The sequence below is a fragment of the Crinia signifera genome, chromosome 2 (genome assembly GCF_055691185.1).
Source record: "Crinia signifera chromosome 2, ASM5569118v1, whole genome shotgun sequence".
NCBI lineage: Eukaryota > Metazoa > Chordata > Amphibia > Anura > Myobatrachidae > Crinia > Crinia signifera.
In genome coordinates this window covers 338,759,565-338,783,744 of record NC_139218.1, presented here as the reverse complement: position 1 = coordinate 338,783,744, position 24,180 = coordinate 338,759,565, and the positions used below count along the sequence as shown (strand labels likewise).

At 46.0% G+C, this 24,180-nt stretch overlaps 1 long non-coding RNA gene across 1 annotated transcript in view; it reads left to right on the top strand.

Moving 5' to 3' along the window:
• Positions 1-24,180, top strand: part of LOC146057818 (uncharacterized) — a 127,473-nt gene that overhangs the window by 81,863 nt on the left and 21,430 nt on the right. The window contains exon 4 of the long non-coding RNA XR_014469781.1: positions 19,221-19,349. This is a non-coding gene — a long non-coding RNA (uncharacterized LOC146057818). The remainder of the gene's footprint in view (positions 1-19,220; positions 19,350-24,180) is intronic.

Below are 24,180 nucleotides of genomic sequence, written 5' to 3'. Positions count from 1 at the left end.
GCAGCCTCGCTGCGCTCGCCACGCTTCGGGTTGGCATCAATACCGGGGTGGCGTTAACAATGGGGGGCATTTGAAACATCAGGGGGGTTTTCTATGAAAATAGGGTGTTTTGGGGCTTTTTATATTAAAATCAATGCAAAATCTGGTCTCAGGGACCATTTTACATTGATTCAACGCGATTTTTCCAACCCAATGCTTACAATCAAAATCGGTGGCGCCATGCTAGGAAACAAGTACCAACTGAGCAAATAGGTTGCACAACCAGCGTCTGCTGATTAAAATGATATGCATCATGTCTATATTCTGTGTGTGACTACTACAGTATGTAGCATTTGGTTTACAAACACACCCGCAGTCACACACAGACTATTGACAAGCTGCCTATCATTTTAAATCAACAAAGCTGCTTGTGCTCACAGTGTTTTGTATTGTCTATTGTAATGTAAAAAAGTTGTACGCATGCAAAGATGCTTAGTGCCACACATGTGTAAGTAAACTTGCAGCGTATGGACTATAAATACAGTAGTGGCTCTGCATTCCACAGTATAACGACACAAAAAATACTTTGAAGGCTACATTACATGAAATAGTGTATCACAAAAATAGAAACCTTTGCTTCTCTTTTTTACTGCATTTGTAAATACACAGATTCCTAATCTATGGGGGGCCTTAAGAATGATTCAAAAGTGTCTTCCCCGTAGAGAGTCATAGTTCGAATTCATGATGTTATTTTCTCCCAGTGTACTACATGCCACCCAGCTGTCCCAATTTAAGTTGTGATTTATGTCCCAGCTTTCCATCCTGTCCCATCTTGTGCACCCCTGCCAGCAAGTATGAAATTTATATATTTTCAAGTTTTTTAAGTGCTCAAAACAGGGTTGACAATGATCAGTAGTAACTAGTTAGCATTTTGCTCATTGTAGTCATCCCAGAAAAGCTCTTTACAGTGTTAATTGCTTTGCAAGGTGCTCTATGTATTGTACAGAACGTTCTCCTTATTATATACTGCTTCTTAATATATTTTTTGGGTATATTGGTTACTAAGATGCTTAAATTGGTCACAGTTCAATTCATTTAAACCAGTTCAGCAAATATGATACAAAATTAGAATTTCTCCAGTTTTAGAACCAGTTCAAAAGCCAAGAGAACAGAACAGGATGAAATATTTTTCAAACTAGTTTAAATACATGTGAGTTACATGTGAATCGTTTTGAGTCTTGAGCATGATCAGCGAATGGGAATATACCTGATGGGGATACGGTCACTAGGTCGACAAACATTAGGTCGACCACTGAAGATCAACATGCATGAAGGTCCACTTGACTGAATGTTGACACAGGTTAGGTCAACATGGATATTATGTGGACATAAGCATTGGGTCAACATGGGAAAAGTCGATCACGGTTTTTTGAGCCGACATGTGCCGACAGACGGTATTTCATGCCCTACCATCCACTAGAGCGTGGTGGGAGAATAAAATAGTGTGCCAAGTTTAGCTAGGCACCGTGCCTGAAGCATGGCGAGCACATCGATCCAAGCGAGGGGTCGCAGCGTACTTTTTTAGTGTCCATGTCAACTGTGTTGACATTTGGGACAAAAAAGTGAAAAATCCTACGGCGAGCTTTTGACTGTCGACCTTCCCCATGTCAACCTAATGTTCATGTCGACATAACACATATCAACATTCAGTCATGTTGACATTTGTGCATGTCGACCTTCAGTTATGTCGACATTCATGTATGTCGACCTTCAGTGGTTGACCTAATGCTTGTAGACCTAATGTCTGTCTATCCAATGATCAATTACCACCTGATGGGACCAGGTTTCAAAAGGAATTATTATTATTATTATTATTATTATTATGCAGATTAGTAGATCATAATGTAGAACGCAAGGAACACGGCACTTTATACCAAATGCTTGATTAAAAACTAGGTGCTTCTACTTCATGACTGATCAGGCATTTGATAAATGAGCCACCAGTAGCAGTGTACTATGTATTGATGAAAGCAGCACACATTTGTGTTCCTAATATGAGGATCAATTTTGTTTTAGACCAAGCAGAATGTTCGATCGAATTCAGCAGTTTTTAGTCGGTTGTCTGATTAATTAAGTGAACTGAAACCACAGACAGATCCACTCTGCCCATTCCATACATCTTGTGGTCACCACTGCCATGTGCAGGTGACACTAGGGCATCTCACCAAAAAGTTTCCATAGCTCAACGTTTGTGAGAAATTTGGAAAATATAATAGGGATTACAAAAATCTTATTATTCCAATGTCCCTTCCCTAAAACGCTTGGTCATGCCTGCATTTTCCCTGAACTTCCCAGAAAATGGCCGGGTGACTCCCACAACGCCAGCTGCCTGTCAATCAACTTGCGAATGGCCAGCAATTTAAAAAGACACCGTTTTTTTTATTTTATCGTTCCAGCTGTGAATTTGCAGCCATGTGATCAGGTCTGAATAATCCTCTATATACCAAATATATGTCAAATGTAATTTTGTGGCAAACGTACAAAGTTTTCTTATGAACAGGTTTTTTGATTATTAGGATTTTGTATTGATCATTTTATCAGTAACAACTTTCCCCAACCCCATAGGGGGCAGATTGTTATGATTATTTTTGTTCTGAAAAAACATGTTTTTTGTTGTTAATAATAATTATTGGATGTAAATTATACCCAATATAAATAGAATACTCTTTTGTTTGTACATTTTTTTTTTTTTTAGATATTTGAATATCTGTATTTTTGTAACAACTAGCCCCACCTCCCCCTTCCGCAGCAGATATTGTTTTTAGGACAGATCACACAAATATTTGTTGATAACTGGAGATTTATCAAAGCTTGGAGGATTTGCAACCTGATCGATTATCGAATGACTGGTCACAGCGCGCATGTATGATGCCAAACAGTGTCAAAAATTTGCAAATTCTTCTTTCTCAATCCACCCACAGTTTGATTGACAGGAAACCATATGTTTCTGGGAGTGTCAGGAAAACCGCAGGCATACCCAGGCAGATTCAGGGAGGGCTGTGACATCAGCTCCGGTCTCAATCTGCCTGTCTCTGTTGCAGAGTTGTGGAAGGGTCAGCTTTAAGTTGACCATACATCTGAAATAGCGATGCCAATCCTGGGGCATTTTTTCAATCTCGTAATTCAGGATTGAAAAATGCCCAATTCTGGGATTCCCAGGATTGGTTTACCTAAAAAAAAAAAAAACGCCCTGCCGCCCCGAATATTTACTTACATGTGCGGTGCGGCCAAGAGGGTGGGGGGTGAAGCCGGGCGGGTGGGCAATGGAGCCGGGCGGGCGTTGTGACCAAATGCAGCCAGGGTGGGTGGGCATCCTCATGGAGGCAAGAGGGCAGCACGCCCAGGACCAGGCGGGCTGTGCAGCTTGTGCAGCGGGACGTCGTCATGCTACGCAGAGCCACACTGCCTGGGATGGGAGAAGCCGGGCAGCATCTGAGCACACGATGTGAACACAATCTGCGTACAATCCATCATACAATCCCTCGAGATTGCATGATTGGGTGCAATGTCTTTCAGGGCCTTTACACACAATTGCACAGACAGGGGAACTCTTTTGATGGTGAGCGAATTGCAAATTGATTTGCAGCTCAGCGACCTATTAGCAAGTCATTTGCAGAATTGCAAAGGGCGAGATTTGACTGTGTCGGAGCAGCGGCTATCTGATCACAGCAGCTGTCATGTCTGAATCAGGGCCAAAGTACTAACCAATCAACTTCTAACTGCCATGGTTCAGGCTGTGCTTTCAAAAAATTGCAGGCGCTTATTGGTTGGTACTTTATACCCTGGGCTGTGTTGTCGTATTTAGTTTCCTAAGGATTGAGACGAGTCTCATTGGGAACCAACCATCGACTATTTTGGAACATGGGAAATGTTGATCATTAAACAAAAAGACAATTAGTACAATGAAGTACTTTTTATATTACTAGCAGTGGCGTAACTATTGTAAGGCAGCCCCAGCTGCAGCTTGGGGGAGAAAGCGGCAGCGGGGTCTGTGTGGGCACCGGCACCCTCTTGACGCACTGACATGCTTCTGCCTGCCGCTGCCCACTGGCTGAGCACCGGAGGCGAGTCAGCTGCAGCGTGGGTGCGGCCATGGCAGAGATGACAAATCCCCACACAATAGCCAGCAGAGCATGTGACGTCATCACATCACACGCTGGGGAAACACACTGGAGAGGAGGAGCCTGGTGGGGCGCCACTAACTTTTTGGCAGGGGGGAGCAAAATTTATAGTTACGCCACTGATTACTAGGCCCTTTTCTGCCTGAATAATCTTAATAACTAATACCATTAATATTTGCTGGCAATGCTTCCTACTAGTTCAAATCACATTTTCAGGGGTTTTTTTCATGTTGACTCAATTTCATTCAGTTGTGAATAGTGACGCAAAGCAGCAATTAACGTAATGAACATAATATTTAGCAGTTGTGTGTATTCCGAAGGCTATAAATGGGGTATAATCATTTTATTTTGAATAAGATGCACAAATACAAAGCTGTCATTGTGATGGTTATTGAATCTTTCCCGTGGAGCCAATTACCTTGATAAGAAGCAGCAATTTCTCAGTCTGCTTACTGTGGGTGCACAGCAAGATGTGCCTGATATAGCACAGCCCTGTCTTCACTCTCACATTACACTTATCTGCTGTTCTCTCATTCCTAGTCAATATCTTGATTGATTTTCTCTGCTTAGATCCGTAACGCAAAACCTTTCACGTTGACCTTCAGGCATATTGCCATCTCGAACATCGTCATCGGCGTATAAAAAAATCACTTCCTCCAAAACCATTACTGAATAGATCAGTCCCATAAAGAAGAGAAATATACCAGCGCTGACACTTTATAACTACTATATCAAGATCCCCGCTGTCTTCTGATCTGGAACTTCTTTATGCAGTTATACAGTTATGTCGCTAGAGCATAGCATTCACATAAACCAGTATGGGATGTATGCTCCCACTGTGCACGTACTGTAGCATGGTTACTGTAGATGCACAGGATAATACACAGTGATAGAGCTAATGCTAATGCTGCAGATGAAAGAGGACTTAGCAGGCTGCAGACGACCCAGATATGGGCACCATTCAGTCTGGGGAGTATCACTTTTGTTTGGTCACCAATATAGTTGGATCATACTATAGTTCAAGTTATAGACGGACTGAACTTAGTCAATTGTCAGACGATAAAATATTCAGCTATCTTTGCCCACGTACATCCTGGCTTTTAATAAAATAGTAACTTATAAAGGATCTAGAACAGTGGTTCCCAACCTTTTTTCTCTCCCGTACCCCTTGATTAGGCTTTTCATTGATGATAGACAGTACGAGTGGAGTGGAAGTGAGCGGTATGCGTATCATTAAGCATGTGCTTATATTAAGGAGTAGCGGACAGGAATCGTGCCCTTCCGTGTCTGGCCGCTGGTTGTGTATTGTCTCCAGGGTTCCCACTTACACCTGTAGGATTAAGGCCGCTGCTTCTTCCACCCGTGTCAGTGCAGGGCCGATGATTGCTGATGTCTGGGGGCAACACGGGTAGCTCCCATTGGATTGCTGGTCAGGCAAAAGCACAATGAGACGCTGAGAACGCTGAAGACAGAACCATAAGTGACACAACATAGTTCTTCTCCATAGCAATGGATCGTCTTCTTCTTCTGCCATCAAATTGCTTTTGTTCATCTTCCGCCATTACCCAACTGGTCTGCGGAGTACCCCCAGGGGTACTAGTACCCCAGGTTGGGAACCACTGATCTAGAACAGTGGTTCCCAACCCTGGTCCTCAAGTACCCCCAACAGTGCATGTTTTGCAGGTCTCCACACAGAATCACAAGTGCTATAATTAGCTCCACCTGTGGATCTTTTCAAATGTGCCTGAATAATGAGTAGGCCTGCTAGGTGACCTGGAAAACATGCACTGTTGGGGGTACTTGAGGTCCAGGGTTGGGAACCACTGATCTAGAACAATCAGTTCTAGATCATGTAGGGGAATTGGACTTTAGGTATGGCTGCGTTCACCCCTATGCACTGAGGAAGGGCAGCAGTGAACCCTGACAAGCCTTTAGTCTATTACCTGACTGTAGATCAAGATCAATCCGCAGCATATGAGCAGAAAGAGCTCTGTGCAGTGTTGGACTGGGGCATTAACGTCCCCCGGTGCTATGCAGTGGTTTAGGGGTGTGGCCAAACTCTATTGGGGGGTGTAGCCAGCCGCCACATTGATTTGCCTAACCATTAGAGAGTACATTTGCTGGGCCTCTTGATAAATATGTACCAGATCAATAATAACAATGCACTGTAGTAAACACACCACAGTCCTGTGCAGTATAAGCTAACATATGTATAAAGTATAATTCAAGTGCACAGTTTGGAACCTGATCCCCAGTGGTAGGGGGAGGGCATCGGGGGTTTCCCTTGTATCCTTGTGGGCCAGTTCAGCCATGGCTCTGTGTGTCAGTTACAGCATATGAGATAAGGAAAGGAGTCACACTAATGCAACAGAGACTTCAATTTTAATTTACTCTTTCTCCTCAGTCCTCATGTGGCAGATAATGGATACCGGGGCACTGCACACCCTGCACTCATTCTTAGTATGCCACTGAATGGGTTGTACTTCCACTGATAGGGGTTGATGCACAGAAGCATGTAATTCTGCTGTGTAGACTTAACTTGTGGTTCTTTAGTATCACACATGCGCCATAGTTTATTATTTATTATTTATTTACAGTTTCTTATATAGTGCAGCATATTCCGTTGCGCTTTACAATTGGAAACAACAGTGATTAAACAAACTGGGTAGAAACAAACCGACAGAGGTAGGAGGGCCCTGCTCATAAGCTTACAATCTATAGGGATAATAGGAGGGATATATAAGGATAGAATTCCATAGCATGGCAGCCCTATCAGATTACAAGATAGTCCTGATGTGATGCAATTAGATATGAATGCTATTGGAGGTTGTGTGGGGGTTGCTGAATATGATAAGCTGCCTGAAGGGGTGAGTTTTCAGGGAACGCTTGGAAGTTTGGAGGCTAGAGGAGAGTGTGCATTCCATAGGGTGGGTGCTGCCCGACATATATCCTGCACGTGTATGCATCTGCAGCTATTCAGAGTAGTGCACATCTCAGTGTCAACTAAACTTGTGGGTTAGTGGGTGTAAGTGAGCTGTAACGGGACATTGGCAATTGGCTAAGTTGGATGAGGACCCACCTAACTCTTTTGTGTCTATTATATCCTGCTCACCCATTCTAATTGGTTCCCCTTATATTTCCAGTGTGCACCTAGTCACTTCACAGTGACTTGTTCGCCCTCTAGTGGTGCATGGAAGAAATGTCTGTTTTGAACACCTTTGTTCTGCTGCTGCCCTGCAGATTTTTATCCATGCAGCCCGTAATCACCCGCTACTACTGTCTGTAACATATCCCTGTCTCCCCAAGGTTATTTTCAGTAACCATTCAAAAATATCTAATTTATAGTTATTTAATTATTTTAAAGAAAAGTTTGTGCAGAAACTGTGGATTTCTAGATATTTGTTATAAAATAATTATGCAGCTCTATCACAAATCTTAAGGTTAGCAAGTCACCATTGTGTGATGTCAAAAATGTGCACTTTGACATAAACATGTTGAGACAGAGTCTTGGGGGTTACTGTGCTAAGCAGGATGACATGAAGGACTGACAGTGTACTATTAATCACTGCTGCTGTTCTCCTTAGATAAACATCATACTTATGTACATATTCTTATCGCCTTTAGCAAAAGCCCAGTGTAGCAAACCATACAAATACAAACATGTATTGGCAGGAGCTGACAACGGTGGCGCAGAGCTGAGACACAGACTGCCCTGCTCATGACAGCTAACAATTAAAAGGGAGATGGGAAAGTCCCCAAAATAGGGACTAGAAGGGCAATCTCTATTAGTATTTGAAATCACATGAAATAAATGTATTTTAATATTTCTTCACTAAGGGCGGGATATAAAAACCATTTGTGTTATATCCCGCCACTTAGCACATTGTTAGTAATCAAATTTGTGCTAAAATTTGTGCTTAGCAACGCAAATGGCAGCTTTCCCAGTAAGGCAGTTCAGGGAGGGATCCAATCAGATCCCTCTCAGCAAGAATGCAGAAAGAAGCTCAGACTTCTATAGGATAAAGCAAGTAACAGCTGGTGTTACCCTCTCCAATGAAGCTTAGTACATATGGAAATGCAGTTTCTCATTAGTACATCCCACCCAGAGAGTGATAAACTACTATCCAATCAGCTCCTTTCATTTTTAAAACACAGCCTGTTACTTGGCAGTCAGGATCAGGATGCTGATGAAGAAGTAGGTGTAAAGTTTTTCTCTCAGAGAGACGGAATAAAAATGAATGTTGATCTCGAATTGAGGAGGGCGTACACAATTCCTAACTAGCCAGAGTGAGACTAAATCCATGGAAAATGTGTGCGGCAGTGTGGGGGCCCCCAATGTGACAAGAGGGCCCTGGGTAGCTGTCTCGTCCACCCTGCCATTAATCCGGCCCTGACAGCCCAACAGCCCAATCTCTCCCCTTAACAAACTAATTAGAAAAACTGCATCATTTAGTGAGAAAAATAGAAATAACATTTGAACATACACGTTTAGTGGATGGCGGTGAACAGTTTTATGGGTAAAAAAAACAGGGGCACCGGGTGGGATCACACACCGGCACAAGGAGAGAGAGCACAGACTGAAACTACTTTGCTCCCTAGCTTATCACATGGCACTGAGCACCATGTGCTGGGCTGGGGAGAGAGACTGTGCTGCAGTGGCAGCCTGTCCTCTCTACTCACACTGCCCGGTTCCCTGCAACAGGGGATGGGGTAGCGATACCCTCCATCAGACCTGGGCCCAGGTAAAGATCCCTCCCCTCTGCACCACTGGTTGACGGGCTTATTGATGCCTGGAGCTGTAGTCCCATCCACCCCTATGTTTTCCTGGCCCTGGGGGTCTACACATGGGGAGATATTGCTGAGCATTCTGAGCAATGCTAGATTGCTTTGAGCCAACACCAAGATCGCTCAGCACACCGCGCTGCACAGCGAAGTGTCAGCAATGTGTAATGAGTGATCTGTCAGGGCCAGTGTTCTCCAGTGTCTAGATTAATCCAGCATGCTGAGAGATGAAGGGGCATTTTCAAAGCGAACTAGTGAGATCGATTAGCATACAGGTTCTCAAACTCGGTCCTCGGGACCCCACACAGTGCATGTTTTGCAGGTCTCCTCACAGAATCACCTGTGAAATAAGTAGCTCCACCTGTGGACCTTTTAAAATGTGACAATGAGTAACAAATGCACCTGTGCACCTGCTGAGTGGCCTGGAAACCGTGAACCTCGTGGGATCCGGAGGACCGAGTTTGAGAAAACCTGGCTTAGAAAATGTCCTGAAATCACCCTGTGTGTATGCCCCATTACTCTCCATGACTGCTATCCAAACCTGGCTTAGAAAATGTCCTGAAATCACCCTGTCTGTATGCCCCATTACTCTCCATGACTGCTATCCAAATACTTATTAAGTGCCATGCACATTGGTGCAGATATGCCCCATTCACCACTGCTCTAATACACTATGCCCAGCAGCGAGAGACAGCTGGACAGAATTCCCAAATTGCACTGTCCCGCCTAGATCAGGACAGTTGGGAGTCATGTCAGTGTGTGTGGTGTACTGCTACTTGCTATATGCCAATAATTCTCTGTTAACAAAGAAACTAATTCCCGTCCTATCTGAGAAAGATATCAGCTTAGGAGCATTGGTTAGTCATCTGGTACAAGACAAGGCAAATTGTGTACCTATTGAGAATCTGCATCTGTCTTCTGAGGACACTTGTAGATTTGTGGCTCACAGATGGAACAGGAATCACGTCTCTCTTCTAAGAGCCACAAATAACTCTCAGCTATTTTAAGACTCTGCAGCCACCTATTTACAAAGTTGCTAATGAGTTTACAATACTACAGCTGCTGGCGTAATTAAATCAGAAGCAGATTCAGTTCTAGTGAGAGCGGCGGAGCAACACTCGCAGAGGCAGCGAGATGATGATCCGGGGGCTGGAGAACCCTTGCTTTCATATTTTCACTATTTTTATTTGCACGTATCAACTGGCAGAGTTACTTCAGCACTAATTCAGGAAAATCACTATAAATAGGTGGAGATAACCGAGAAGTGATTGAAATTGCATGGTGGAGATACCGTACTTTATCTGGACAACCTTAAATCTCTCCATTTTTAAATATTCATATAAACTGGAAAAAGGTTCCAGATAGCTTGAGACCCACTGAGCAGATTGTCTTAGGGTTTACCGTGATGCTAAATCAGGGGTGGGCAATAAGCGGCCCTCCAGCTGTTGATTAACTACACATACCAGCATGCACTGCAATCAGTTGCAACATGGCCAAATGCAAAACTAAGGCAGGCCATGCTGGGACAGGTAGTTCATCAACAGTTAGAGGGACACTTATCGCCCACCCCTGTGCTAAATAGTTGAAGACATCATGCCGGATCTATTGAATTATTTAGCATTTTCCCTGCGCAGTAAACGCTGGTGTAATACGGGGTAAACCAAGTGGAATTATGGGTTTCCCTGAGGGAATCATTATAAGCTGGAGGTTTCCTTGCAGTCCCTGGGGCTGTGAGTAAAAGTTCACCCTCTGGGCAGGGCGCCATTATCCTGCTCGCTAGACAGTGAATATACGCAGTATAGCAAGGAGGTCTGAATCGGACCCTATATGCACCTGTATAATCTTATATTTGCTCTGCCTATATATGGTGCTGTAGAAGTCTTGTGGCTCCATATAAATATACTAAATAACATGAAGAACAAAGGACGTTCTAAGTAATGAATGTTTCAGTGAGGTGAAGAGGTAAGGTGTAAGCTTGCAGCAGGGCTCTCCTTCCTCTATGTAGGTCTGTTTTAACACTTTCAGTGTTTTCAACATTTGTAAAGTGCAATGGAATCTGCTGCGATATATAAGGAACTGTAAATAAATAAATAATGTTGTTGTGGTTTAACTGAATACACATTATTTAATGGAAAATAACTCCTGCACCTCAGCAGAAAGTGATTTGCTCCTAATGTTAGGACTCTGAGGGTATAAGAGGTTACTGGGAAGGACTGGCCACAGCTCCAACCCTAACTCTGTTAATCCCCCCAGAAGATAAAGGCACCTGCAGAGCTAAGACTTCACCTATAATAGCCAAGGGGAAAATTAGGTCTGCCCCAACTCCGGTGCCACCAGGCCTTAAGGGGAGACAAGGTGCCCAACACCTCTGAAGCGGACAAGAGGGAGACTAACTAAAACTGGTAAAAATGGGAAACAAAACAAAATGTGGCACAGCTGTCCTCCACGGGATGGGATGTAATATGGACAAAAGCACAAAATGGAAAAGGCACTTATCTGTGACCAGGCAGGGTCAAAGAGATGTGTTGGGTAATAATGGGAGCGGGTACCGGCAGGACCTCTGGAGCTGAGCCAGCAGGCTCTCACCAAACAGCTGACAGACTGCAACAGGACAGGGAATCACCGGCGCCTTGCAGCAGGACGCCGGGAAGTTTAAACCCGGGACACCCAATCAGGGAATGACCTGGCGTGTGACATCAGCAGCCCCTTTCCTCTAACACTCAGAGCAGCTAAGCATCCCCAGCTGCCGCATTCTTGTTGCCAGGCAACAGGCCGGCACTTTTGCCTGGGGACTGTCTCCCAGTGATGGACCCGCTGCGGACTCAGATGCTCTCCCCGCAGCCCTTGGCCGTCCAACTGGCTGCCAGTCACTCAGTGCCTAACACCTATATAGGCACCTAACACCAATATAGGCTCGAGCCTGCTCCCCTTGGAGATGGCATACAAACCACCATTGCATACAAATTAGCTGGCAAATGGTAAGGTGTGGTAGTCTCAGTGAGAGTGTGTGGTGCTTCACTACAGGGCGGTAATGAGGCCAGGGAGTGTGCACTGTGCCATTACTCTGGCTTCAGGGTCCAAGGGATGCACCCCTACCCTCCAACTTGACCCATTCTATTAGGTACAAAATGCTCTGCTCCTGGACTTCCCTCGTACTGTATGAATGCCATCACCTGTGTTGAAACACCTTTCTCATGTATTAACTAGTTCAACACAGGAGATGCATACCTCCCAAAATGACCCTCTCCAGGAGGGATACAATGCTCTGTTTCTGGACTTTCCTCTTCATTTATGGTTGCCATCACCTGTTGTGAAACACCTTTGTTATGCTGGCCACACACCAACTTTCCTCCAACCATCCAACTAATTGCTTGGATGGAATAAAAATATGGTACTGGATTGGAGCAAAGGACAATCAGAACTGCGCTCACAAACCCAGGAAAATGGACAAAAACATTGTCAAATTGTTTAAATCAAACAGGTTTAAGTACAGTACCGTGTCTGAGCGACAGGTTTAGTCCTTTTCCAGATTTTGGGAGCAAATTTCTAAAGTAAATATTACATTTGCTCCCTTCCAGTACCATATTTTTATTCTATCCAAGCAACTAGTTGGATGGTTGGATGAGTGATATAAAGTTAATCCCTGTGGGGGGGGGGGGGGGGGGGGGGGGGGCGCAGGATGAGCAATATAATGTTGTTCCATGTGAGTGTGCAGAGGGATGAGTGATATAATGATGTTCTGTCTGCAGGGTGCCAAGGGTCATACTGACCCACAGGGGCACGGGGGAAACCCTTGGAGCACCCTACTGCCTGGATCTCCACCTCCTCCAGGAATAAGGTTCCAGACTGGCCACTTGAGTTATACATGCATATGTTACATTACACTGCCCAGTACCATGCTGTATTCTTGACATGAAGAGGCCTAGACCAGGCACTCTCTAATGGTTAGCAAGCATCTGTGGCAACTTGCCTCACCCTCTTTATGGACTGGCTGAACCCCTAAACATGGGCCCCTACCATTGTATTCCCCAGTGGGCTTCTCATGCCCCAGTCTGATACTAAGGGTCCTGCAGGATGAGTGATATAATGATGCTCCATGTGGGGGTGTCACAAGATGAGTGTTCTAATGTCAGTTCTTATCTCTGTGCGTATGGGGGACTGTCGCCGGGAGCAGGCTCCTACGACCATCCCTGCAATGGTTGCTGGTCTCAGGAGCATGCTCCTACGACCAGCGGCTTCCTCACGGAGATCAGCTGTTTCCCCTTGCAGTGTTTCCTTTTCATCAGCGACCATCTCTGGTCGCTGATGAAAGCAGGACACTGAGCAATATATTGCTCAGCAATATATTGCTTCGTGTGTATGGAGCTTTCATGTGGACAGTGGCATAACTATAGCCATGCAGCCCCCGCAGTGGCGGGGAGGCGCTGAGAAGGTGTGGGCGCCGGGGGGGGCTGCAGGGCTATAGTTAGCCACTGCCGTCTGCCACTGCAGCCGGCGATTCTGTCTTGCAGGTCCCGGCTCTCCCGGCTCCTGCTGCTTATAAAAAAAAGTGACATTCGGAAACCTTAAAAACGGTCTGCAGTATTGGGGCGCCATTTTCCGAATGTCACTCTATTTTATAAGCAGCAGGAGCCGGGAGAGCCGGGACCCGCAAGACAGATGCGGCAGGAGGTACCGGCCGCACAGGGGGGGGTTTGTTAACCCTACTCTGGGGGGGCACTGCCAACATCAGGGGGGTGCATAATTCATAGTTACACCACTGCATGTGGAGGTGCTGCAGTATGAGTGATATATTTATTTATCGAGTGTTTTAGGAGCCATAGAAACCACTGATCCCTTGTCACATGAAAGACTCTCTCTTGTCCTTTTATATTTGAAATGTTATAGGACAGAAGGTTTCAGATCAGTTTCAAATTCTTAGTTAAGCTGTATATCTATACATAGATGATATGTAGATGATCATTTACAGACTCATGAAAGGAGTGTATATATACTTACATAGGCATTTTAATAATAAATTGTAACTTTTATGTTAGTGCTATAAAAACCCCTCTATAAATTAATATGTAGTGAAATAAAAAGAAAGTGGGTACAAGAAAAAGAAATCAGTCCCAAGGCGCATCCTCTTTCCTTCTGCCGAGTCCTGAAATAGGGATCACCACGCAATCCCTGCAGTGGTAGAATGTCAAAGGAATGTCAAAGGAACAGGACCATGGGCGATGGAGCCCTGAATACACAAACATTGTTGAATCCAAATCGGGTCCATCACATGCGAATCAATCTCGTTGGATGGTATATATAAAAAATAAAGGATAACAATATGTAGACCGATTAAAACGTAATCTACAGTAAAAGCAAAGACACGTAGGGGTGGGTGCCACAATGCCTACCCTCGCTCATGCTAGTGTGGAGGGAGACGTGTGTATAAAGGTATCTTTACAAGCATTCAGGATCCACCACAAGCTTAACCAGGTGTTCACTCGTAGGTTTGCTGTAACATGTGCATAAAGGTATCTTTAGCTGATATCAGTACCTACTAGTATCTACTTTACTGAAGGAGGATTCTTTTCTTCCATTTATTTATGCCCATTGGTGCGAGCATTATATTGGAAGAATTCTGATATCAGCTAAAGATATCTTTATGCACATCTTCCAGCAAACCTACCAATGAGTAAGGTATGCATACACTTATGAACACCTGGTTAAGCACGTGGTAGATCCTGGACACTTGTGAAGATACCTTTATACTCACGTCTCCCTATACACTAGTGTGAGTGAGGGTACGCATTGTGGCACCCACTCCTATGTGTCTTTGCTTTTAGATTTTTTAGTTTTAGATGGTCTACTTATTGGTATCCTTTATTTTTTATATATACCATCCAATGAGATTGATTCGGATGTGACAGACCCGAATTGGATTCGGCAACGTTTGTGTGTTCAGCTCCCCATCGCCCATGGTTCTTTTTCTTCAACGAAATAAAAGGAAAGTAATCTAGGTAGGTGTAGTAGGAATGCAGATTAGTTATGAGTGGGTATTATGGTTTCTGCTCTAGATTGTTCATTTCTATTCAACTACTCAACATATTTGGTACTTTTTTCCCCATTATAATAAACTCTGAAAATTATTAATGAAACATATATTCGATTTCAGGATATTTATTCTGTTTCCTTATTCAGGGGTATCCCAGCTGTCTTTATGCCATACTTGCCTACCCTCCCGGAATGAGTGGAAGTCTCCCAAAACTTGGGAACCCTTCCCGGCCCACCTTGAAGGTGGGCAAGTCTCCTGCATTGGCTAAGCACCCCCTGCACTCCCATTCCCTGCTGCATCAAATAGAAAATTTTGTGGGTCCATGGTGAGGGGGGTGGGGCTAAAATGATGTGCAATTTATCACATGCCACTCCCATCAAGCCAGACGTCAGAGGGGAGCCGGGTGGGGGGACGCTGGGAGCCAGCAGGGAGGATGAAGAGGGGTGGGCGGGGGACTCACAGAAGTGGTGAGCGGACGCTGGTGGGGGGGAGCCGGACGGCGGATTTCTCATAGAGCCAGGGAGGGGAGCTAGGAGACGAGGTGCAGAAAATAAAATAACGATACAAATGAATGGGAGGCCGCTGATTGACGGCCTCCCATTCATTTGTATGGTGATAGGCTATCTGATTTGTCACTGTCGTCAGCAGGTTAGCTGCGTGCTCATTATGATTTATATTTCTCACTATCTCAGATCACCGAGTGACTCTGGCCAGTGAAAGCCATGGGCTGATTTCCATTTTAATGATACGACTCCAAAAAGAAACATGAACCTAGAACTCTGAGCACACAGGAATTGTGTGCTTTAATATCTGCCAAAGATAACGATATGATTAACGATTAATGAGCAATTAAACTGTCACCTTGTAGGAGCTCTTTAAAGGGGAATTGTATTTATTTAAACATTTCTAAAAGTAATCAAACATCTCTTATATATTTGGCTACATCTGTCACTCAAAGTGTGTGAGTGTGTCTGTAACCCTGGGTGGAGCCTCTGACTCACATGACTGACTTACATGACAGAGAACCAGCCCGTGAGCCCACAGTGCCAGACACCCTCTGCCTCCCCATGTTGCCCAGCTACTCCACAGCCACCAGATTAGCGCCCCCCCCCCCCCCGCGATTCGTGGCACACACCCCCCCGTGACCCCCACTCCCGCGATTCGCGGCAACCCCTCCCCCCCGCGACCCCCCCTCCCGCGATTCGCGGCAACCCCCCCCCCCGTGATCCCCCCTCCCGTGATTTGCGGCACACACACCCCGCGACCCACCCTCCCACGATTCGCAGCAGCCCCCGTGACCCCCCCCTCCCGCGATTCGCGGCACCCGCACCCCCGCGGGCCCCCCATCCCGCGATTCATGGCACCGCCCCCCCCCGCTACTCCCCCCCTCCCGTGATTCGCTGCACCCGCCCCCCCAGGGCCCCCCTCACGCGATTCGCGGCGACCCCCCCTCCCGCGATTCGGTGCAACCCCCTGCGCCCCCCCCCCCCCGCAATTCGTGGCACCCACCCGCGACCTCCCTCCCTCTATTCGCAGCAACCCCAGGATTAAATGGCACATGCAAAACACTGACATGGCTATGATCGACAATAAAAAAAGGTTGACATGAGTTTTTGAAGATTTCTTTTTCATTTTTAGAATGTTTTCATATTCATTCTCATGTGTCGACATGGACACCAATGAAGTGCCACACTTATGTCAACATTTACATGTGTTGACCTTTCTGTGTTGATTTTTTCTTGTGGCGATTCGCCCCTCCACGCGATTCGTGGCACCCCCCCTCCCGCGATTCACGCCCCCCCCCTCCTCATACGAATCGCGGCAAGCCCCGCGACCCCCCCTCCCGCGATTTGCGGCAACACCCGCCCCCGCGACCCCCCCTCCCGCGATTCACTTCAAACCCCCGCGCGATTCGCGGCACACACACACACATACCCCCGCCCGCAATTCGCGGCACAAACACACCCCCCCACGCGACCCCTCCTCCCGCAATTCTAATCATATTTCTCATATACAAATGTTCACAAATTAAGGGGGCGCAGCCCCTTACGACAGTGTGAAGAGCGCCCGTAGGGCGCGATGAATCACCTAGTTCCCAGTATATTCTGGAGAATGAGGGGACTGGTAAATGTTTAATACTCAATAATCCAGCACTGCTGTTCTGTGATTTTAACGCTGTCTTATGTTGGAACAAATGGTATAGGGGTTATTCAGACCTGATTGCTGGATTGCTAATTTGCAGAGCTCTGTAATCAGGTAATCGTCAGCCAGCAAGAGGGCGAGACGTATTAACCTGAAAATGCGGTAAAACACCCATTTTACTGCATTTTCCTATGTACTAAAACCTGGCCGCACCGATACCGCCGGGCAGGGTATCGCCACCTTTGGGTGGCGATACCCTATAGAAGCCTATGGGCTTCTTTTCACCGCCCCCAAACCTCCGCCACAACCCTGCAGCCTCGCCGATGCCCCTCTCCCCCTCCTTCTAGCTTACCTTCCTGTAGGTTCTAGCTTACCTTCCGGCAGGTCCTCCTGGACCCTGGAAGGTAAACTCCTCCTCCGGCTGCAGGCGGGAGGAGGCGCCGGGGACAGCCACGCTGAGCTGTCCCGACTGCAGGGGAGCAGTAGGCAGCTGGGAGGTGACGGAGACCCCCGCACACCACAGTACAGATATCACGGTGGGCCTCCTTCACCGCACCACAATGTCAGCCGCATATGTTAGTATGGCGGGGGCAGCGATATCTGTTGATGCATCCCGCCTAGCGTAAAAGTCTGCCCTGTGCAAGCCTGCAAACTGATGTGCAGGCCTTGCAAAAAGCTGATGAAAATATTGCAGCCCTGAGATCAGCAGTAAATCCATACACTAGCCACTCACCATCGAATTACAGTATGTCTCCAGTGTGGGCAGTCTTTGCATAGCGCAGTACTTACTCAGTGGCTGCGATAGGAACATGCTGATCGGGGCAGGAACTGGCATCACCCAACTTTCCTATAAAACACTCGGGCATGCCCTGTTTTCCCTGACACTCACAGAAAACAGCCCGTTACCACCCCCCAAATGCCAGCTTTCTGGCAATCAACTTATAAAAAAAGAAAAAGAAGCAGGATAAATGCATACAATGGGCCGTACGCAACTGCACTCATTCTGTTATTGCCTGTACTGCATGCAACCATGCAATCAGGGAAGAATAACTCCAATGATGGGGAACATTATAATGTTATGCGACTGGCCACATCCAGCTGTTACTGATGATTTCCCCAGATTGAGCTGCATGTACAGACAACAGAGAACATCACTAATGACCCATGAGAGCGCCCATCGTTGAGAACAGTGGGTACACACTGGACAATAAACATAAAATCTTATCCAGTGTGTACGCACCTTCAGGCTTATGGTCAAGGGGGCAGTGGCAGAATTACCTGGGGGAGACTGCACCCAGATGGACTGCTTGAAACGTAGGGACTGCTTAGCAGAGGCATCATTTCCATTGGAAGCACTCCTTGCTAGTCACAGCCAGAAAGTCAGTCCCAGAGCTAGGGTTTTTTTCCCTCCCTAGGACTGCCAGTCTGTACCATGATAGCAGAGAGAGGGAGCTGGCCATAAGAAGCCACTCCCCTGCTATTACAGCAGCCCTTTCTTGCTTCTAGGGACTGCAGCTGATGAAGTCCTTGGATGCCAGCTATATTGCTACTTTGTGTACATGCATAGGATTGCATACAATGCAAAGCCCCAGCCAGACATCTCTGTACTTGTGTACAATGCAGAACTTCCCCCGGACAGACAGGTTCGGAGCCGCTGCTGGACTTATGGTTACTTGACTTGCAGCACACATGCTGCAGCCAATTAGATTATAAACAGTCCCTGATGATAGCTGCTGGAATAAACAGTATCATCTATGGTGGCTTTTTTTTTTTTTAAATCAAAGTGTTTCTTATGAAGAGCTCTTTGCTCCATCATCTGAACTATAGTACACAGCCAAATGTCATGAACAGAGAGTGTTTACAAGATCTGTTTAAAAAGTGTGACTCAGCTCTACAGTAGTTCAGGGATTAAAGTTGGTGTAAGGGGACTATTTATGGAGGTCTGCTCCAGGAAAAATTAACATTCACTGCATATGACTGCAATTTGGGATTCTATGTATGAGCAATATGTCAATGCCAGCTGCTACTACATGCACGCCGATATGAGCCCATACCAGTGACGTGAGAAAGTGATACGCAATCTAACTCTATTACTTTATTTCCAGGTTTAGACTCGGTCAGAGCCGCTACTCTGTCAGGCTGCTGATGAGCAAAACGATGGACTGCATGAAAATATCTCCAACCCACTGTGGAGAGAACTAATGATCCGTCTCCTGCAATGCTACCCCATAGTGGTAAGATGTAGTTATCCAATATCTCCTGCTTTCTGGCTTACATAGAAAACTGTGCTACTTAATTATGTATTAAACATTTGTGAACAGCCATTTCCTCAAGTTTTAAGGACATAATTAGCTTGTTACACTCATCCCCACAGTGATCCGACAGCACTTTGAAGACATTGTCAAGAATTAACTCTCAACTACACACATTTGACTCTAACCTGACTGAGGGCCAGCTGTATCAAGCTTCAGAAAGTGATAAAGTGGAGAGTATTATACAACCAGCCAATTAGCTCCTACCTATCATTTTTCAAACCAAGCCTGTAACATGGCAGTTAGGAGCCGATTGGCTGGCTGTTAATCAATCTCCATTTTATCACTTTTTGAAGCTTCAGACATCTGATCCTAAGTGAAGATGACTGAGCCTGACTGATTCGAGATCAGCCCGCGGCGCTTCCTTACCAAATGGATCCTCAGTCCCATCTACTCAATGCTTGGTCTCAGAGCAATAGGTGAGAGGGGTCTCCCACGCCTAACTCTCCATTTCCGTGGTTGGGAGTGGACTGTGGGATAGTGCCTGAAAGTGGGTTTCTCCCACCATAATCAAGGTAGGTGACAGTTGTGCATTCATTCAGTCTCATGAATCAGACGTTAAAGTGATCGCAATAGCAATAGGAGACCCCTGTCACTCAAACATAATGTAAATGCTGGTGATCTTTAATTTCTGATTACCACATAAATCCTTTTTTAGAGAGGACTTTGCAAAATAAAAATACTGGTTTCCCTCCCTGTCCACTTTAAAAACTTTACTTATCTGGAATTCCCAAGAGTTATGCTGGGTACACACCAGGACAAGTGCCCAATCCCATCAATCTAGATCCAATCCCGGCCGATTGGATGTAGATTGTGTGGTGATTGGGCTCTTTTCTGATCTGATTCCGATCGGATGCGCGGCCCCGTGGGTCGGTCGGTCGTTCTTCAGATCCTACCTGCAGCAGGTAGAATCTGGAAACGACCATACACCCGGGTGCTGGTCGCCATCGAATCAGAACCCACTAACAGTGCACATCGAGACACTGATGACCCGCTCACGATGTGCATTGTGAGTGGGTCATCCTAGTGTGTACCCCGCATTATCTAGACCTTACTAATTTGGTTAGAAATTATATTTCACCTACACCTCCCACAAAATCATTTTTGAGGAAGTTATCACCCTTTTAATATACACAGCGCTTGTATCTCATTAATTATCTCTGCAAAATGACTATATATATGAATTACTTGAATTACAAATTATATTGAATTACAGATGCAATAAATGCATGTACATCCTGATCTCTACACTTCTAGTGCTTAAATCAGTGGTTCCAAAACTTTCCTGAACCCCAACATAATAGATTATCAGAATTTTTTCATGACAACCGTAAACTAGGCAAAACATTTCTTATTGAGAAATTCCGCAAGCATTAGAATAAGCAAAGTGTGCTGACATGTCATCTTTAGGCTCAGTATTTTATGATGGGCAGACATTAGCACTGGTGTCAGGGGCGTAACTATAGCACCGCAGCCCCCGCGGTCGTGGGGGGCGCTGTGCATGTGGGGGCGCCGGGGGGGCTGCGGTGCTATAGTAATGCCCCCGCCCCCCATCCCCCGCAGGCTTACCTGTCTGCGCGTCCCGGCTCTGCGCGACGGACCACGATAAAATGGCCGCCCCATAAAGCAGACAGTTCTCTGAAACTGTCTGCGGTATGGCGGTGGCCATTTTATCGTGGTCCGTCTGCATAGAATTAATTAAAGCCAACTGTATAGCTCTCTCTATACATGTTACATCTGCCCCACCTGCAGTGCACATGGTTTTGCCCATTTTCCAAACAAATTTGTACTGAGCCCAGATCTGAAAAAGGCCCTATGTGACACCCAGTTTGTGAACCACCGCCTTAAAGATATTTTAACTATGTAATTTAAAAATATGTTTTACTTCGGCATGTTTAAAAAACATTGGAAAATAGGAGGACATTGAATGTATTTATAATTTGCAACACTGTAACTGTACATCCAGGGGCATAACTAGAAAATATTGGCCCCATGGGAAGGTTTTGAAGCCACCAATAAAGTTTCTACCAGATCCTCCTTCACTTACCTTGCAGCTAGGGTGGGTAAGGCCATCTAAACAGAATTGTAGGACCTGGCCAAAGCAATCCACCCATTTGTGGGAATAAAAAAACTTGGTCATGTATATTCCCCTTTTTTTTAAAGTGAGCCGAGGACTCGTCTAAAAGATCTGTATCTTTTCACTGAGAGATCAGTCGGATCCTGGATCAGCTTAATGATCCATTTTGCCCATCTCTAACTAGGACCCTGCAGGATGAGAATCTACGTGGGGCTATGCATGATGGGAGGGAGTTTCCTGTTTGTCAATTCAGCTCCTGGTGTGAAACTACAGATGGCCATACACTAGAGCGGTGTTGTGTACAAATGCACAATTTTGTTGGGTTGTGCAATGGATTGTGAGGTATATGGTTCGATGCATGGTACAGTGGGTCGAGAGATTGATCGTCAGATCATACGTGCTGAACGTATGAACCATCGGGTTGCTTGCAGTCGTAAGGAAATTGTATGTGCTCTTAAAGCCCCTGCGATCACTCGTTCGATTGCTCTTACGATCTGCATATGATCAGGTCGTATGCAGGTTGTTCTAGTGTATGGCCAGCTTCAGTAAAGGTGTTATTCTGCACTCCAGTCCATGAGTCTTCCCTGATTTACAGCACATCTAAACTATCTCTCCCGGTTTCTCCTGTAGTTCTGCACATGTACCAGTGCACCTGCTGTATCTGTCCTATGCCAGCATGTGCAGAGCCACCTGTTTGCTGATTACCAACAAGGAACCCTGTGACCCAAGCCAAACACCGGGTTAAAATAACAACAGGTTGCATTTCTGCTTACTTTCCCTTTTATTCACATTTTAAGGCTATTTATATTGCAATCGCTGCATCAGCTTAAACACGTATGTAAGATGAATTGTCCTAAACAAGGACTATTTGGATATGTTAAAAGAAAATACAACCTAATTTACTCAGGACATTGGGGACGTCTCCCTTTCCTACAGAATTCATGTGGAATTCGTCCCCATCCCCAATGGTTGAGGGCTGTAGGCACTAATTCACATGTGCAAACCCCTGCAGTGCGCGCTTTCAACTAATTTTTCATTCGCCCAAGTGCTTGCTGCCTGATGGCAGGTGGCGTTCTGGGGTGGACACAGAGCCGGCGCGACCCGTTCAGCATAGACTCTGCTGCTGTGCGCTGCTGCTACTGGCTGCTCTGCGCCTGTCTTACTGTATGACAGCGCAGTACAGGAGACAGGTGAAGAGCAGCTCACCTTCTCTCTTAATGATGGCACCACCCAGTGTTCCCTCTAAGCTGTGCGCACGTGCGCGCGCACACAACTCAAGGAGCGTGCGCACAGACATTACAACAGAGCGCACAAAGCAGCAGTGGTCCCTTTTTGCAGTTCTGGACTCAATTAATGTATGTTTCACCCATTAACTACATTGTGTGCTGTGTTTTGAATGTTTAAATGTTTAATATCATTTTGAAGTAAAGTTAACACAAATGCTGAATGTCATTTTCCATTTATATATAAGTGACGCACAAAAATTTAAATTTCCTTCCAAAGTTGCACAGCCAAAATCTTTTGCCGCACACAGACTTCGTAAAATTAGAGGGAACATTGGCACCACCCCAGCCCTCTTTCTATGCATACCTCCCAACTCCCTAATTTGGGGGCGTGGCCTATACTCGCTGCTCCCCCGCTAGGCCACGCCCCCATTTTGCCGCTATGGGGGCATGACCCAGAGGCTCTGTGAGCCTCTAGCCATGCCCCCAGCCCCCTGGCTACGGGAATAGACGCTGTGCGCATACGCACAGCGTTTATATTCCCCGCTGCTTAGCAGCCAACAGGGGGGACTCCCAACAGCCCCCCTCACCGCAGGACACTGCCGGCCGCGGGAGGGACAGCGGGACAGGCCCTGATAATCGGGACTGTCCCGCTGAAATCGGGACTGTTGGGAGATATGCTATGTGCTGTCCGCCCACCGTCCAGTGAACAGCAGCCTTTCTCTCTCAGCTTCTGCCCTTCTTGTGCTAGCTGACTCCCAGACAATGCCACCTGCGTAAAGTGCATATATGTATGCACTCTGAGCCCCTACACCTACTGCCGCCACTTGCCCTTAGCCTGGGTGGATACAGGTAGGCAGCCTACTATATATATCAAATATATATATATATATATATATATATGTATAATATATACATACTGTATATACAGTACAGAATAGATTTCAAGTGCTGGTTTATTTCTCCCTCCCCACTCTGTCAATATGGCGGCTGTGCACATTAGTGTAGACCACTCTCCTGCTGGTTGTGGCTCCCCCTTTTCCACCAGCAATGCAATCCCCCATCTTCTGTCTGTAGCTACCCACACACACCCCTCTTTGGCAGTGTCTGTATACCCCCTCCTCTCTGCTGCAATGTCTTCCCTAGCTATCCCACAGCCCAGCAACTATTTCCTTTCCAAGCCATTGCCTTCCCCCCCAAATCTGGTGACAATGTCACAGAGTCTCTCACCCCCCCCCCCTTTCCTGCTCTCCCACTACATGATGACTATCTCTCCCCTGCTCGACCACCTGTGTCTGTGTGTCAGCATCTATGTGAAATCATCTTTGCATCAGCATCAATGTGTCAGTGTGTAATCATCTAGGTCAGCCTCTGTGTGTCAGTTTATGTTAGTGTCCATGTGTCACTATGTCAATGGCTGCCTTAATGTGGTCTCTGTGTATCAGAATCCACG